Source organism: Octopus sinensis, linkage group LG17, assembly GCF_006345805.1.
Source record: "Octopus sinensis linkage group LG17, ASM634580v1, whole genome shotgun sequence".
Classification (NCBI taxonomy): Eukaryota; Metazoa; Mollusca; class Cephalopoda; order Octopoda; family Octopodidae; genus Octopus; species Octopus sinensis.
In genome coordinates, this window is record NC_043013.1 from 11,373,826 (window position 1) to 11,393,825 (window position 20,000).

Below are 20,000 nucleotides of genomic sequence, written 5' to 3' on the forward strand. Positions count from 1 at the left end.
AGACAACGAATGTCCCTGAAACGTTACCCCACCACACCACTGCAAAATGAAAAAGAAAGAACATTTTGGAGCATGTAAAACTATATACATAATACAAAATGGTCGCGGATGAAACGCCGCTTGGGCAAGCGCTTTTAGATGAAGCAAGGCAAGAATTAAATAACTGAAACAAACAAAAGAACCACACGCAGAGATAAATACGAAATTACGTGATATGGTAGAACAGACAATCAAATTCTTTCTCTATCTTTCTATGTCTGTCTTTGTCGCTTTCTCTCTCTCTCTTATTACATCCAAACCGTTTTACAGACAATGCAATATATTAAGTCAAGAAACTTTGTCTGGAAAAGTTTAAGCTTTTCCTCTGCCTTCTATAAATACGTAATTTGATTTTGCTTCACTTGTGCAACGCTATAGCCAATCAACAAAGCGACTTTACACTGTTTGCATATATGCGTCAGACCGCAAGTTCCGTTCGTTTCGAGGTGAGTAGAGTGCACGATAAAGAAGATAAGAAAGAAAGCGAAATATCAATATCCATATTTCTTGTTCATTAGGGGAGAGTTGTCACGCCTGGTCTGAGACATTTAGTGGTTATTTTTTTTTTAATACGTGGCGTCAAGAAGGCACGTTTCCTAGGATGCTTCACCACAGCAAATAGGCATAAACAAAACACATAGATTATTCAGGATTACTCAAAAAGAATGAACCGATTTCATTACGCAGGGAAAGCAATTGAAAGCTCCAGCTAAGTCACATCTATTTACTCACAATCAACTTTTATTTCTTTACAAGTGTTCAATGTGGCCACCTCATGCAGCACGGGCAACATCGATGCGATAAGAAAATCCCTACCAGACTCGTATCAGCATATCATCATCCACTGAGTTGATCACAGTTGTTATTCGATGCTTAAGGTAATCGAGGCTAGTGAGTAGCGGCGAAGTTTTCTAAATTTTGACTGGATGCCACAAGGGCGCTGTAGTTGCATCGTTCTTCACTGTGAATGGCAAGTCCTCAGCAAAAGGCGTTCTGCGTTCTCAAGTTCGCGAAAACAAATTCGGTTGTCACGGTCCAGCCTGATTATCGAAGGTGATTCGACATTAATCCGCCCTCTCCTCAGAAAATTCTACGGTGGTTTCAACAGTTTCAGAAGAGTGGGTGTCTGTGTAAAGGAAAAAAGTCGAGGACGATCATGAGTTTTGGAGAAGCAAGTGGCGTGAATCCATGCTGCGTTTGAGGGAAGACCATGGTAGTCCACAAAGTATCATATTATACATGAAGCAGAAATCCAGAATATATTTTGTTATCATCCACAGGATTACTGCTCATTCCATCAACAGCATTTCGGGGCTGAGGAACATGGATTTTGTTTGATTTTCTTCACGTTCAGTCATTCTTGAGAGAAATGGCCTTCAAGCCTTCTAACACAGTATACATTGAAGTCTGCCATTAAGACTAAAGTGTTGTACTGATCAAATTTAATTAATACTTCTGTATCTTTAAGGCTGACTTATATATTCTATTTTGAGATTCTGGTGCACTTTATGTAGTGCATGTAACTATTTTGAATAGCTTTATATGTAGCATTAGTTGGTACCATATCAACGTTTAATATGGCCGCGCATCGGCTGCGTTGGCGCCCGCAAAGGCGCTCGACATGCACCGCGCGCTTCGCACCAGATAATGAACCACCGCTCGGCGACGGCCCGATCCCTTCTCCATCGAGTGAGCGAGGAAACTACGGAAGTGGCGGTTTTTCATCGTCGCAAACGCGCGCGACACCTCGACGTCAAACCGGCCGGCCGACTGCGCGACGCGAGCGCCCGACGACCGCCGCCGAAGAAACAACGACGATCGAAAGAGCACCACGCGCGCCGCCGGTCACTGCAGCGGACGAAGGGACGAAGGCAGGCAGCATTCGCAGAAATTCACTATGGTTCCTTTCTTTTCTGTTGTTTCGTAGTACAACATAATTTCTTATGTGTTTTTATCTGCTCTATCTCTTGTTACATGTGTTTCAAAGAGTATTACATATAGAGATTGAGTGCATGCGACAAACGCTCCCAGATAGGACACTGTGGTTTTATTACAACCCTCTGACATTCCAATAAAATACGGTATGAAATTTACACATATGCAATACTATCATATATATATATATATTTTTATATTTACACACACGCAAACATACATGTTTAATATTCCCACCAACCACAAACAGAAATACCCACAGAACTTGCTTGACCTTCATAGAGGTAAAAGAGGATAAGCATCCATTTGTTGTACATCAAATTATGTGATATCAGCTGAAAAAATAAATCAAAGATGGCGATCAACCGGATGACCATTGATACTGTGGATTACACTGTAATCATTCCAGGAATACGAGCTATGATCTTAAGAGTCATGCGATTTGTAGAAACGCGCGCAGTGATGCATTAAGTGCATATAAATTCCGTGCAAGGATTATTATTATTATTATTATTGTTGTTATTATTATTATTATTATCATTATTATTATTATTATTATTATTATTATTATTATTATTATTATTATTATTATTATCATCATTGTCATTTACTTTTAATCTGCATGTTTGATGCAATCACCTGCCGGGGCACACCCAGCGCCCTAGGGCAAGTGAAGGTTAAGAGTTGTTGAAATATAGCTGAAAGCTTGGGGAGGGGAAGTAGAGATATATCTCCATGTAATACAAACACAAACATTTACATTGATAGGGTTTTTCTAAGGATGTGGGCAGTACTTGTTAGCACAATCTTTTGGATTTCCTTGAGACATGGTTTTCCAGGGATATTGTCTAGGTGTTTCTGACATCCCTTTTTTATCATACATAGGGCACCTACAATAACAGGAACAGTTTTTGTTTTAAGATTCCACATCCTCTGTATTTCGATTTCCAGGTCCTTATATTTACTAAGTTTGTCAAATTCCTTGACAGATACATTTTTATCAGTGGGAACGCTTACTTCTATTAGTCTGCAGGTATTTTCTTCCCTGTCTTTAACAATTATGTCTGGTCGATTAGCCTTGATCGTTCTGTCAGTGTTGACTGGAAAATCCCAGAGGATGGTGACATCTTTACCTTCAACAACTGGCTGAGGATGGTGTTCATACCAGTTAGCAGGAGTGTCGGATTTGTAGTGTTTACATATCTTCCAATGTATATACTGTCCTACCCTATCGTGGCGATTTTTGTATTCGTTTGGTGTCAGCACAGGACATCCCGAAACGAGATGGTCTATTGTTTCGTCAAATGTGTCACAGAATCTGCATTTAGGGTCAGTACCGTTTCGGAGAACGTTAGCCTGGTAATTTCTGGTAAACAAGCTTTGATCTTGTGCTGCCATTATGAAGCCTTCAGTCTCTGCTTTCAATCCAGAACTCTTCAGCCACTGATGGGTTGTTGCTTGGTCTACATCAGCATTTTGGCTTCGGAGAATGTATTGTCCATGCAGGGGCTTCTGGCTCCACCGCCTCTCAATTTGATTCTGCCCATTCTTTTTTGCAGTCTGCCTGATTCGCTTTGCTTGCTTGGTAGCAGTGGTTTCTGGCTCTTCACCTGATTCAAGGTTAATGCCTAGTTCCCTTTCAAACTTATAAGCTTCCTTGACAATAGAATGCAGCTTTTTGCTGCTTTCGTGTTCACACACAAGTCGCAGCATCCAGTCTTTTGTACTAGATAGGTACCTGTTCATTCCTACAGTAGAGGTCTTATAGCACAGCTCTAATTGCATCATTCCTCTCCCCCCGCTGCTTCTAGGTAGGTACAAGCGGTCTACATCTGCCTTAGGGTGGTGCATGCTCCTGGATGTCAGTAACTTTCTTGTCTTCCTGTCCAAGCGTTGGAGTTCCGTAAGGTTCCAGTTAATGATGTTAAAACTGTACTGGACTACTGGAAGTGCCAGGGTGTTAATGGCCCCAATGCAATTTTTGGAGTTGAGTTCAGTCTTCAGTACAAGCCTTATTCTCCTATAGTACTCCTTTCTTATTTTTTCCTTCATAGTAGCATGATGTATACATCTCCTTCGTTGATTCCTAGGTATTTGTAACTTTCTTGTGGGTCAAGTTCCTTGATGGTAGTGTCAATATCTAATTTAACAGAAGCTGTTTGCCTGAGCTTGCCTCTTACAAAAGTTGCTTTAGCACACTTATCAAGGCCAAAATCCATTCCGATATCATTGCTAAACTCTTTAACAGTTGTTAGCAGCCCTTCTAGCTCTTGGTCATTCTTGGCAAACAGCTTTAGATCGTCCATATAAAAAAGGTGGTTTATAAACTTGCTAAAACCTTTGTACCCATATCTGGCACTATCCAATTCGTTTGAGAGTGGGATCAGTGCCATGCAAAAAATGGAGAGAGGGAGTCACCTTGAAAGATGCCTCGTTTGATGTTGATGCTGTTGGACTGGCTCATCCCATTACTATGGCTTAGGAAGAGACGTGTGTTCCACATGGTCATGCTATTCTCTAAGAATTTTAAGACGACAGGGGAGATCTTGTATATCTCAAGGGCCTTGAGTATCCATTATTATTATTATTATTATTATTATTATTATTATTATTATTATTATTATTATTATTATTATTATTATTATTATCATTATTATTATTATTATTATTATTATTATTATTATAAGATATATATACACACATGTATGTTTATATATACATGTATATCTACTACTGTATTATGTATGTATTTAATCTCTCTCCCCCTCTCTCTCTTTCTATACATATATATATATATGTGTGTGTGTATGTGTATATATCTGTATGTTTATAGATACATTTACAAGGAATGATAAGTATACATAAATACATACACATACATATGGTTGGTGTGTGCGTGCGTCCATGGTTAGTGCCTACATATAGACGTACGTGTAAACGCGTGCGTTTGAAGTTTTCATATATATATGTTCTGTGTTAAAACTAAGCGACAATAGAATAAAGAGAAACAAATAAAAACAAAACTAAATAGAAAAATATAGACATAACAAACATCAACAATTATTTATTCAGAACGCAGTATAACTACCATGCTCTCATCGCAAGACTAAATACAGACATTTAGATATACACAAGAACTCACACATATATATAAATGCATACACACACATAATATATACACACACACACACACACATATATATATATATATATATATATATATATATATATATATATATATATATATATATATGTGTATATATATATACATACATACATACATACATATATATATATGCATATATGTATGTATATGTATGTATGTGGTTATGTATGTATGTGTATACGCGCATATATATATATATATAATATATATATATATATATATATATATATATTATATATATATATATATATAATATATATATATATATACTTGAATATATAGACACATAGTCTGAAGACAAAACACGAGGGCAAGGGAGACATATACACTGTTAAATAGTCTTTTATCATAATGAATTCGAAGTTCCTTTGACAAGTTTTGAATTTACTGGTGTATAAAACGACTAAAAACCGCCTATAATACATTCAAACATGTCGCTTTTGACGGTGGGCAAAGATTTAAAATGACAGACTTGTTGAGCTAGCAAAGTTCCTTCAAATCACTGATGCAGCTTTGAATGGCAATATATCGTTACTTTTTCTTCATTTCAGCGCACAATAATTGCTTTTGTAAAATAGGTGAACATTTAAGTGTTTGAAATAAAATATAGCCTGTATTGGGGAAAACATTTGACGGTTCTTGTTGGCCAAACAGACAGCCCCAATGCAAACAGCCAGATATTCGTAGGATGTTCGGTGTATGAGTAGGCGAGAGTGTCCTGTATTGACATAGATATAAGTTTTCATGTATCTCTGTAGCAATATATGTACATATATATATGTCCATCTATTTATATCTGTATGTACACATGTAGATATGTGTATATGCAAGCCTGTGTATACGCGGAAGAGAATATAAGTATATATGTTTGTATGCATGTGCGCATCTTTGTGAGAGCGTGCTTGCCTGTTAGTGGTAACCCATTATTGTAAATTATATACGCATTCGGTTATATGTCTATATATTTACATATCTCCTCATTCATCTATGAATACAAATACACATACATATATACACATATATTTATATAGAAATAGATAAACGCATACATACAATCATATAAAACACACACACGTACAGAGAGAGTGTGAGAGAGATGGCTATATATATATATATATTATATATATATATATAATATATATATATAATATGTATGTATTTATGTATGTATGTCAATATATATAAAAGTGTTCGTGCGTAGGTGTGTGTGTGTGTGTGTGTGTCTGTGTGTCTGTGTGTGTGTGTGTGTGTGTGTGTGTGTGTGTTGTGTGTGTGTGTGTGTGTATAAATGCATACAGTCATATTTCTATGTTCATACCTAATTTGATTACGATTTTATGAATAATCGCCTTGGGAATTATTATTTCTTTGTTCGATTTATATTTGACCAGAATATGTCTCCTCTGCCTTCCATATATATATATACATTCTTACGCACTTACATCTTGTATGTTTTTCCCACTCAGAAAGCACAGCAGATTTATGTGGTGATAGTAGTAGTGGTCGTGTTGGGGGGTACAAAATGTACGTATGGGAACACATAATTATACAAATACCATTATTAGCATATCTAGTGGCCGATGCTAACAGGTACTCACATACGTATACACACACACGCACACACACACACACACACACACATATCTATACAATTGTTGAAACTCACATACATTCACTCTGTTTCTGTCAGTGTGTCTATCTGTCTCTGTCTGTCTGTCTCTCTGTCTCTCTCTTTCACGCGCACACGTGCATAGATACAAAATAAAAGTGTACTGCCTAGCGAGCAACCGGCTGAATTATTAGCGCTTCGGACAAATTGATCGGTAGCATTTCATCCGGTTCTTTACATTTCGATTCAGAACTTGCTAAGGTCAACTTAGCAATTCATCCTATCAGAGTCGCTGAAATTATGTGGCGTCTGTAATATCAGCCATAGTTTTTCAAAAATACCAGCCTGGTATCTATCTATCTATCTATCTATCTATCTATCTATCTATCTATCTATCTATCTATCTATCTATCTATCTATCTATCTATCTATCTGTCTATCTATCTATCTATCATCAACTTCTTCAAGTATCACTTGAGAGTAGAGAGGCAAGTTTTGTCTAGTGAATGTCTTAAAAAAAGATGGGTGAATGTAGCAAGGATGGCACGTATGAATGACGAAGCCACCTTGACTATGATCCTATGAACCGTAACAATTAATACAGAGTTGCTTATTTGTAAAAAAAATATAACATGTGACTTCATTGGCCGAGGTTACCGTGGTCTTTTCCGTAGGCTTTTTTTCCACGGGTAAATCTCACTTGTCCTCCCCTTTACACTTTATCTTGACATTTCTGTGATAACGATCCCTAATGATCGATTTTTTTCTATTTCCTTTTATTTTTATCCTCCCCTTTTTTTGGCTTTCCTCTTTCTTTCCTTTTACGATCCCTTTTGATCGAAAACCATACCCCCTTTTTCCATCCCCAAAAAGAAAAGCTCTACCTTGTAATTTGTCCCGTCTGTGTGCAGCCCTGTGTGACTAATAAAGAAATATATCTATCTATCTATCTATCTATCTATCTATCTATCTATCTATCTATCTATCTATTTAATCTATCTATCTATCATCTATCTATCTATCTATCTATCTATCTATCTATCTATCTATCTATCTATCTATCTATCTATATATATATATATATATATATATATAATATATATATATATATTATTATATATATATATATGTATATATACATAAGGAGATATATTTAAGAAGTCACAAAAAATGGGGAGGAATAACTGACCTGTCTGTCTGAAACTTGCTGACTTATGTGTAGCTAAGGAATGTTTGCTTTTTTAAGGAACAGTGTGGGAGGTTGGTTGGGCAGGGAATATCTATGTGGAATCAAAATAATTTTTTTGTTTCTGGGCTAGTCTGTCATGTTTCAGTGGTTTTGGGGACTGGTTTTAGAGGTCTGGATGGTGTGAGCGTGTGCGTGTGTGTGTCTGTGCACATCTCTATGTGTGTGTATGTATATATATATATGTGCAAGTATTTGTGTGTGTGGACAGTTTTTGATAGTTCCCTAGGTACACACAAGACAGAAAATATCAGATAGTCAGCTTTTCCTCTCCAATGTTTTGTAAATTCTGTAATATATCTCGTGTATATACATATATGTACAGAAGGACACAAACATGATTTTTATTGAACTCAGAAAACTTATTTTATTCCCTTTCTTAAATACTTTCATGTGAACTGTTTAACAATTTCTTATCATGATCAAAGACTGCATAACTGTATTTTAATACTTTTGTGTTAACAATTTTTTAACACAACAAAGTTTATACAAAACCTTACATTTTATATTTTATAATCTTTTATTAGAAACGTGAAACCGGTCAAGTCAATAAACATCTCTAAAAGACGTTTGCTTTTTCAAAATTCTTTCATATATATATATAGATAAATGTGTGTGTGTGTGTGTGTGTGTGTGTGTGTGTGTGTGTGTGTGTGTGTGTGTGTAAATGTAATATGTGACAATTATTCGATAGCCATGATAAATCTCCGAGTTTCGGATGCCTAGGAGGAAATCCACGCGGATAACTGAAGAGATGGTGGTGTGGATTTCCACCTCGGCATCCGAAACTCGGAGTTTTATCATGGCTACCGAATAATTGTCACATATTACATTTACAGATAAAGTTCCTCTATTTACATAATATCGAGGTCTCTTTCTTTCTTTTGTTGTCTTACCATTTTTATCAGTATATACACTATATATTCACCGCATCCAGAGTAATATATATATATATATATATATATATGTGTGTGTGTGTGTGTGTGTGTGTGTGCGTATGTATGTATATCTTTACACAAACATACTATACACTCCTATATATATTTGTGTGTGTATGTGTGTGCGCGTGTGTATGTGTGAGTCAGATGCCACCATATAACGCGTAAACATACATATTGCATGTAGTAACAAAATTTGGAGAAATTCAGACACACAGAGTTATACTTACGCTCATACAAAACACACATACACACAAGAAGTCATATATATATATATATATATATATATGTATATATATATGTTTGTGTGTATGCACAGTTATATACATATAGATCTAGAAATAGAACAAAAATAACACGAACAGACAACAACAACAAAAACAATTCGTGACACGTCATTGTTCGCCGAGTGAAAACTATGAGGTCTATGAATAGTGATATTCGTGTTGGCCGTCATGGTCGTATGCTTACGTTGCTTTTACTTAGATGACCGGGTGAAACCATACCTGGCAGGGTCATTCCAGGGTGATGTAATGTCTGACCCATCTAGGTCAGGGCACAACCCCGAAAATTATATTGCTGCTTGGAATAATGTATTAATCTTAGTTGTTTCTATAAGCAAAACCTTCTGTCCACTTATATATATATATATATATATATATATATATATATATATATATATATATATATATATATATTGATCTTCCTTTCGGAGGAACAGTCGTGTTGTTGTTGTTGGTGCTGATGATGTTGTTGCTGGTTGCTGTTGTTCATTGTCGCTTAGCTTCGAGTCAAAGCTGTTCGTATTAAACCTACTTACTACCAACAGCCTTCCGTCCGTGATCATCCAGTTGTTCTTAATAACAACTAGCATTCTTGTACGTATCTTGCAGAAACAACTGTAGAAGTTTAATAAAGGGACAGGAGTGGCTGTGTGGTAAGTAGCTTGCTTACGAACCACATGGTTCCGGGTTCAGTCCCACTGCGTAGCACCTTAGTGTCTTCTGCTATAGCCTCGGGTCGACCAAAGCCTTGTGAGTGGATTTGGTAGACGGAAACTGAAAGAAGCCTGTCGTATATATATATATATATATATATATATATATACATATACATACATATGTGTGTGTGTTTGTGTTTGTGTGTCTGTGTTTGTGCCCTCAACATCGCTTGGCAACTGATGCTGGCGTGTTTAAGTCCCCGTAACTTAGCGTTTCGGCAAAAGAGACCGAGAGAATAAGTACTAGGCTTACAAAGAATAAGTCCTGGTGTCGATTTGCTCGACTAAAGGCGATGCTCCAGCGCGGCCACAGTCAAATAACTGAAACAAGTAAAAGAGCAAAAGAATAAATTGGCTATGTCCGCTTCCGGATTCCAAACTAGGATATTGATGTAGAAGAGTCCTTAAACCTTCGGAGATAACTTATTGTGGTGTCTGATAATTAACCCTTTGAGCCCTGACCTCATTAGTCTTATTTTACTATATACCTGGCACTCCACCTGTGCTACGGTATAGAGCGGTGCTACGGTACAGAGAAAAATAAGCCATCCACTGGTAAACCGGTGTTACGGGCTCGAAGGGTTAAGATATCAGTGCAGATCCAGAATCGGTTCTTCTACTATTTGTTTGATTTTGTTTCTCTCTATAAGACTTCGGTTGTATTTACATCTGGTGACAGCAGCATTCCACAAGGTATAGAAATCAAAAATATGCTGTGTTACTGATTGATTCTCTTATGACCCCATCAAGATTTTACAGCTAAACATAATAAAATTCGGCTGCATGCGTCAGTAAAACTTATTCCATAAATTTTGTAATGATTTCTCATCATGTATTAAGAATCCAAGGTTTCCTACCTATTTCTTTGTTCATAATGATTAAATAAAGTTGGAAAATATATGCACAGAGTGCAATGACTAAATTCGCAAAAATGAAAATAATACATCTCATTTTAACTCATATTTACCAAAATCGCATGGAAATTTACCTGAAATATTAAAGAGGAAATTTCTTCAATAAAATCACCGTTGGCTTCAGCGAGGGTCTCCCGGCGACTTTGGAATATCCTGCAACTGTTGTGGATGATCTCCTTTTTTCTAGATCAATATATATATAATTGTGTATACACACAAGCGTTATAATGTATATCGTTAGATCACCTGTGAACTAAACCCCATACTTTGTGTGTGTATATATACAAGGGCCCGGGAACAGGGGGTGCACCTGCACCCCTTGGAATTTTCAGGTGGTGCAATATCAAAAGTTACGCCCCCTACATAATTTTACCAGTTTCAGAAAATAGTGTCTAAAAAATTATCTGTATAAGATGCTTGAAGCTGGATTTCGTTTCAAAGCAAAAACAAAGAACAAAAATAGATAAATAAAAGTGATGAAGCTGGGCTTAAAATTCCCAAGGGAATTTATGACTAACCAACTTCTTAAGCATAGTAGCGTCAAAATAAAAAGTATGTGACAACAACAACAGTAGCAGCAAACAACAAGAACAACAATATGACCAGCATCTACCGCTACTCTTCAATACATAGCATTACTTGGATTCTTGAATCGGAAACTTCATGAGAATTCCCGAGGATTTTCTGACTTCCGGAAAGTTTCGTAGAAAACTTCATGGGAAGTTCCGATGATTTTGACTTCCGGGAAGTTTCGTCGAAAACTTCATGGGAATTCCCGAGGGTTTTCTGACTCCCGGGAAGTTTCATCGAAAACTCCATGGGAAGTTCCGATGATTTTCTGACCTCCAGAAGGTTTCGTTGAGAACTTCATGGTAAGTTTTGTGTTGAAATATGCAGATCATACTAAGCTGTACCTTGAAATAAAAAGAACATATACTATCCTGCAATCATATCTTGATACACTGCAGCAGTGGACCTCTGCCTGGCAACTCAAGCTATCTGTAAACAAGTCTTCCACCATTTATTTTGGGAGGAAAATCCAGCTTTTCCGTAATCCCTCAGCTACACTAATCTCAAGAATTCTTCTGGTGGACATGTTCTGCGTATTATTTATTGTAAACAACAATCTTCGTTGGACAAACCACATATCTAAGATTGTCAAAAATGCTGAGGTGGTGGTAGCATCACTCAGTAAGACCTTTGTCAGCCACTCTCCAGTTATCTATTTAAAATGTATACAACAATGGTATGTCCACACTTGGAATTTTATAGCCAGTCTGGAACCCCTCTCTTTCTCAGCATATAAATCTGGAAACTGTTCAGAAATGTGCAACAGAGCAAATACCCACCGTTAGACATCTACCATACTCTGAACGTCTTACATTCCTGGGCATGGATACATTGAAGCCCAGACGTCTGGAAACTGACTTGATTGACGCCCACAAGATTATCCACCATATTTCCAACAACCTTGCGTGCCTTTTTGAATTCCATATGACAAACACTCACGGACATGCTTATAAAATCAAAAATCAACAGAGCACCCATGACTTTCGGAGACAATTTTTCATTTTCAGAATTGCAGAAGCAAGGAATAAACTACCTGCATCAGTTGTTAGCTGTCAAGACATTACATCCTTCAAAACTTCCATGTGTCCTGAAATCCGCCAACAGTACACCTGATTGCCATTTTTTTCTTTTTAGTTGTAGTGCACCTGAGCACTGTATGCAACACTTCCCTTTATCATTATATATATGTTTTTACGTGCCACCGGCACAGGGACTAATTTCCTGCCTAGTACTCATTTCGGATCCCCAATTTATCTTTCCGCGTTTCATTATTTTCTTTCCTTCTAGCTTCCTTCATTCTACCCCATCTCTCTATCCTTCTCCTGAGCCTTCTCATTGTACCTTTGGAACACAAGCACCACTATTTTCTTCCTTTTCTTTTTTGTTAGTTTTTGTCATGCAGTGTCCCACATTTTGCAATACTTGTAATTTGTATTTTTACTGCTTATTTTAGCTCTGCTTGATACATTTCCAAAATTTAACATTTTAATATGCAAAATATACTTCACATTATTATATATACTATGCATTAATGCAAAAAATATTGTGTTTAATGGCTATCTTCAAAATGATCACACCAGCAATGGAAAATTTCAATACCAACTTCCTAAGGCAGTTATGAAAGGCTATCAAGACCAAACACCCAGAAAAACTGATGAATGGGGTCTTGTTTCATTAGGATAATGCTTCAGCACACAAGTCTTTGGTTTCAATGGCTGCTGTATGTGACTGTCTTTGAACTGGTTGATCATGCTCCCTATGCTAGTGATTTGGTTCCTTCTGGTTATCATCTGCTTCCCAACATAGAAAAAAACTCAGCTGAGCACCAGTAGCACTATGATGAGAACATCTTATCTGTTGTTGATGACCATTTTGATAAACAGAAAAGTTTCTTCATCAGTGCGACCCAAGCACTGCAACTACTAATGGAAGTGTGTGGACAGTAAGAGGAACTATGTTAGAAAATCAACTTCATTTGGTCACATTCCATTGAGAGTGTCTTGCTCAGATTAGGAATATTTCAGCCGACCCTCATAATAATAAAAATTATTATACCTGCATTTGATTTAATGTTAACATTGGAAAAATCCACATTTTTCATTAAAAAATATAGGACCTGGGTTTGCACCCCCTTAGCAAATTTTGTTGCTGGACCACTGTATATATATATATATATATATATATATATATATATATACACATACACATATGTATATATGGATACAGGACATCACCTGTAAACAACATGAAATACGAGAAAAAAATGAGTTTAATACGCAAACAACGAGAGAAACAAATGGGAAACACGATAAATAACAAAGAACTAGCCTTCATCAGTCGTCAGCTCTGCTCCTCATTTCGAGTGCTCCTCTGCTCCTCATTTCGAGTGCTGAACGACAATACTCGAAAGTAAGTGACTAAAAATGTAATATATTTCTTTACTACCCACAAGGGGCTAAACACAGAGTGGACAAACAAGGACAGACAGACGGATTAAGTCGATTACATCGACTCCAGTTCGTAACTGGTACTTAATTTATCGACCCCGAAAAGATGAAAGGCAAAGTCGACCTCGGCGGAATTTGAACCCTGAATGTAACGGCAGACGAAATACGGCTACGCATTTCGCCCGGCGTGCTAACGTTTCTGCCAGTTCGCCGACTAAAAATGTAATATATAGATGTAAAGTTACATCTGGGGATAAGGAATTCATTTACATCGGTGGGACACCATTAATTTTCAACATGAGGCTGGTAAATCATTTGAGTTCATTTAATTTAAAGTCAATGATAAAGGGTCCCAAACGAGTCTCATCAAGTTAATCAGGTCTTTTAAGGACAGTATCAAGCACTATACTATTAGATGGGAGTTTATTTGCACAGCAAATCCATACAAACTTGAAACCTATAGGTGTAACGCGTTTAGAAGAATTTTACCGAATTTTTACATCCAAGGTTAATGTAATAAATTCTAAACAGGTATCAGCACTGAGATACTTGCACACGAGGAAGTTCATATTTGCCAAGTATAACTGAATGTCATTTCAACTGCAGAAGGTTTTAAAACGACGGGCTAAAATGATTATCCAGTAAGGTCTTGAAATGGAGATTTTTCGCGTCTAACTTAACGGACAACTCTACATTGTACAACGCAGAGTAGATAAAATAAAATTTTTATAAGTCATATCCAGGGTATCAAATAAAGACCAAGGAGAAACTGCACCAGCTATATAGTAAGTTTGCAATTGCAACGGTTGCTAATCAGTGCAAACTGAAATACATATTGGCCTATGTAGGGCGGTATATATATTAAATAATTAAAGGTAATGCTATGCAACTATGCAATCCTTATCATTAATATTCTTTATATATATATATATATATATATATATATATGTAGGTCCAGGAGTGGCTGTGTGGTAAGTAGCTAGTTTACCAGCCACATGGTTTCGGGTTCAGCCTTGTGAGTGGATTTGGTAGACGGAAACTGAAAGAAGCCCGTCGTATATATGTATATATATGTGTGCGTGTATGTTTGTGTTTGTCCCCCTAGCATTGCTTGACAACCGATGCTGGTGTGTTTACGTCCCCGTCACTTAGCGGTTCGGCAAAAGGGACCTATAGAATAAGTACTGGGCTTACAAAGAATAAGTCACGGGGTCAAGTTGCTCGATTTAAGGCGGTGCTCCAGCATGGCCGCAGTCAAATGACTGAAACAAGTAAAAGAGTAAAAGAGAGAGTATATATCCAAGACTGACCCTCGAGACATACGCCTCTCTAAAAATCGAACTCGCATTACACAATATTTGCCTCACAAAATTCTCACTTTAAATAGACCTACCTTATTCAACATAATCCGAGTCAAATTAAAAAAGGAAAATAACGTGTACCAGCCAAATAATCCCAGGAGAAATTTCACAAAGAAATACCAGACAAGCCATCAGCACTCGGTTAGATATCGTCAAACAATATTTCCTTTCTTGAATTATGATGTCCTGTAATATGACAATATATTGGCTATATATGGATAATCTAATGCAACGAGCTGGTAGAATCGTTACTCCACCATAATTTTGTGGTCAATAAAATAAGTACCAGTTAAACATTGGAATCAATGTAATCGACTTAATACTTTCCCGAAATTGCTTGCCTTGTGCAAAAATTTGAAATCAATATATTAGCTATCTTCCGGTCGGTGTTGAGAGGGGAGCTGAGGGTCACTTCTGAAAAGAAACTTATGAGTAAGGGCCATTCTTGTTATTTGCTCATTTACAATAACTGTTAAATTCACTTTTATTTCATTCCATGAGATGTCCAAACATTCGTCTGATAACGGCTCCTTCACCACTGACACTTTTCTACTGCAATGATGGTATTCAGTCGGTAACCAGATCACATTTGGTCCATGAAAATTGAACTCCCTCACGAAATAAATTAACATTGAATCCAAACGTTTTCTTGTTTATTTCAAAGAACTGAAATAATTCTTCAAGTATATAAGTGCTCTGGCTTCAATACATTATCTCAGAGCGAGTCATTTCCCAAGTACAGCTCCGAAACGGGTATTTACCATTTTGCATATACAAAAAAGGAACTGACTTCTCATTTTTGTGTTTCGTTTAACAATATTATAGCTGTGTACTAGTGTGTTGAAGCAGATTTTGTTGTATTGTGTGAGGGTCATTATGTTATTAAATAAAACACGCACTGGTTCTGATTCAGACAGACCTGAAGCAGGCCTGAAGCAGATCTGTAGTAGAGAAAGCTTGTCATTGATGAGGTCGTGGTTGGCGGTGAAAGGATCCACACAATTATTATGAAGTCGTAAAGGCGGCGAGCTGGCAGAAACGTTAGCACGCTGAGCGAAATGCTTAGCGGTATTTCGTCTGCCGCTACGTTCTCAATTCAAATCCCGCCGAGGTTGACTTTGCCTTTCATCCTTTCAAGGTCGATTAAATAAGTACCAGTTACGCACTGGGCTCGATGTAATCGATTTAATACGTTTGTCTGTTTGTCCTCTCTGTGTGTAGCCCCTTGTAAAGAAATAGGTGAAAGGACCCATACAATCGTAACTTATTGATTGACAGAACGATTAATCATTGAATCAATTATCTAAATAAGTGGTTCTCGATAATTTTTTTTTGTCTACAGGTCGAGGGTTGATCCCTATGCACGACAGACCACTTGGCTGGGTGGCCAATACTCTGTTCCTTCGATTATATCGGATATTGCCAAGTGAATCGACGGGTTTGAAATTTTTTCTCTTCCAGTTTGCATTCATGAGATTCTGATCGACCGGAGGCAACTGTTGTAAACACTCAATATGGGGGCGCAATATCATCGAAACAAAAATGACACAAGTGTACCGTGAGCTTTTTAAACGAACACACGACCAAGTTTCCCTGTACTTCCAGGAAAACAGATAGATAGATACATACATACATACATAGATCGAGAGAGAGAGAGAGAGAGAGAGAGAGAGAGAGACGGTGAGACTGAGTCGGGGAGAGAAACGGTGCGAGAGAGTGACCTTGTAATTTATGAATATATCGTGACAATAATAATTTCAAATCTTCGCACAGCCAATAGTTTTTGAGGGGCGAGGAAATTCAAATACATCGATTCCCAGTAATTGACGAGGACTTATTTTATAGACCCTGAAATACTGAAAGGCAAAGTCAACCACGGAAGCATTTGAACTCAGAATGTGAAAAAGGGACGAAATGCCGCAAGGTATTTTGCTCGTTGTGCTTATGGTTATGCCACCTCACCGCCTTACATATGGACATAATAATGTAACTGGGCAGCAGTGACAAAGGGCTATACGTTTTCACGAAAAAATCAGGCAGTGATATTTGAATACCTTTTACCTTTCACTTGTTTCACTCATTAGAGCGGGGCATCACCTTGAGGAATTTTTAGTCGAATATATCGGCACCTGTACGTTATGGGAACGTGAACACAGCAAAAGCGGTTGTCAAGCGGTGGCGGAGAACCAACACAGACACAGAAACACACATTCACAGACATATCTATATACTAAGGGCTTCTTTCATTTTCCGTCTACTAAATCTCACTTCCCCAAAGTGCCACCCAGTGGGACTGAACCCGGAACTATTTGGAGACGTTACTGAGCACCCAACATACTTTGTTCAGTGCTGCTTAAGGGGCTTAGCATTAATTCAAATTTTGGCAAAAGACCAGCAATTTTGAGGGAGGGGCTAAGTCGGATCTTTTCAGTTTGAACGGCAGTTTTTTCTAGCGATCTATTGCATTTCTAGTATCGATCTATTGCATTTCAATCTGTTTTAGGGTTAGGGTTAGGGTTGGAGTTAGCAGTGGGGGAAGGGTATTTTTTTTCTTCATAAATGTAAATAAACCCAATCTGTTTCTTAAACGAGGGACATATTCATACGGCACAGAATGTTTTTTTACCTCGATAGACGTCAGTGATTGGTTGAAACTGCAGAAATTAAAGAAAAAAAACAACAAATATCTTACAAACTATAGAATTTTCTCAATAAAGCTAAGAGAAAAAGATGTTTTATAAACACATTCTATCAGTATACGAAGTTTAAAATTGTTTAGTTACCTAGAAATTATGTTAAAAACTGCTGTTCAAACGGAAAAGATCCGCTAAGTCAAAAGTAAATACGGACGAAACGCTGCAAGGTATTTTCCCTGGTGTGATAATGATTCTGCCAGCTCACCTCCTTACATGGCCTCAATATTGAGTCTGAAAATAAAGGCGATTTTCTTGAAACTAGTACTTTACGACTTCATAATATCTAATTGTAAAGTCGATACCGATGAGATGAGAACTTTTCAAATAATTAGTATTTTTAATTATTGACACATGACCAACTATTTTAGGAGAGGAAACAAGTGATTATAACAACTTCAGGAATTGACTGATAATTATTTTATCGACTAGTAGTGTAAATATTCGAGTTGGCTTCAGTGTGATTCGAACATCTAATAATTTTAATATGGATTTCGAACGTAATTAGCTGATAATGAATTACATATTTAAAAATAAAAAATAAATCTTTACTTAAATTTTCAGGCGGCAAATTAAATAAAATCCTTCAAAGTCTCTAACAAAATACCCTGCGATATTTGTCCCGACTGTCAGCGAGCTAGCAGAATTATAAGCACGTCGGACAAAATACTTAGCGGCATTTCTTCCAACTTTGTGGAGGCGCAATGACCCAGAGGTTGGGGCAGTGGATTCTCGGTCGGAGTATCGCGGTTTCGATTCCCAGACCGGGTGTTGTGTATGTTTATTGAGCGAAAACACCTAAAGCTCCACGAGGCACCGGCAGGGGGTGGGGGTGGCGACCCCTATTGTACTCTTTCGCTTCAACTTTCTCTCATTCTTTCTTCCTGTTTCTTGAGTAACGCTGCGATGGACTGGCGTCCCGTTCAGCTGGGGGGAACACATACGCCACAGAAACAGGGAAATCGGGACCATGAGACTGGCTACGTTTGAAAAAGGGCGCATGACATTTTTAAAAAAAATTTCTTCTGACTTTGGTTCTGTGTTCTTCTGACTTTAACTGAGGTCGATTTTAACTTTCTCCCTTTTTGAGTTCGATAAAATAAGTACCAGTTGATCACTTGGTTTCATGTAATCGACTTCCCCACCACCGTTCAAAAGTGCTGGTCTTGCGCCAAAACAAGAAAGGATATTTGTTCCGACTCTACGTATTGTGTTCAAATTTCGCCAACCTCACTTTTACTTTTGTATTATTTCGTGATTAACAAAATGATTACCACTGCAGAGGAACGGTTTTGGTGAAATTGTAGGAGTGTCAGAAAACATTATACACTGTACTTGAAGGCGGCGAGCAGGCAGACACGTTAGCGCGCCGGGCGAAATGCATAGCGGTATTTCGTCTGTCGTTACGTTCTGAGTTCAAATTCCGCCGAAGTCAACTTTGCCTTTCATCCTTTCGGGGTCGATAAATTAAGTACCAGTTACGCACTGGGGTCGATGTAATCGACTTAATACCTATGTCTGTCCTTGTTTGTCCGCTCTGTGTTTAGCCCCTTGTGGGTAATAAAGAAATAGGTATTTCGTCTGTCGTTACGTTCTGAGTTCAAATTCCGCCGAGGTCAATTTTGCCTTTCATCCTTTCGGGGTCGATAAATAAAGTACCAGTTTCGCACTGGGGGTCAATGTAATCGACTTAATCTGTTTGTCTGTCCTTGTTTGTCCCCTCTATGTTTAGCCCCTTGTGGGCAATAAAGAAATATATATATACTGTACTCGTTCTATTATTTTACGTCTAGAGTATCAATTACTGGTATGGCGAACAAATCTGTAGCAAGCTCAGAAAATCTTCCCCCCCAAAAAAGGCAGCAGGTAAACCAATTTTGCATTTCTTCATAAATATATTGTACTTAGTGTTTGTTAATCAAGTGATGAAGGCTTGCAAGGAAGAAAATAAATCATGTTCTTTGTCATTCTTTTGACCCTGGAAAATTTGAAGTACTAAGTGGACATCGGTGGTATTTGAACACACAGCGATGACTAGTACCACTCCCCGACACACTTCCCCATCACCTGGCTACTGGAGAC

General features: G+C 37.5%; 1 long non-coding RNA gene across 1 annotated transcript; it reads right to left on the reverse strand.

Annotated features, from left to right (window-relative positions):
• Positions 1 to 1,640: 1,640 nt before the first annotated feature.
• Positions 1,641 to 1,888, reverse strand: LOC118766652. Its single transcript, XR_005002578.1, has 2 exons — positions 1,856 to 1,888; positions 1,641 to 1,809 (listed from the first exon to the last, which is right to left on the reverse strand). It is a non-coding gene; the product is annotated as an uncharacterized LOC118766652 (long non-coding RNA).
• Between the last annotated feature and the right edge of the window lie 18,112 nt (positions 1,889 to 20,000).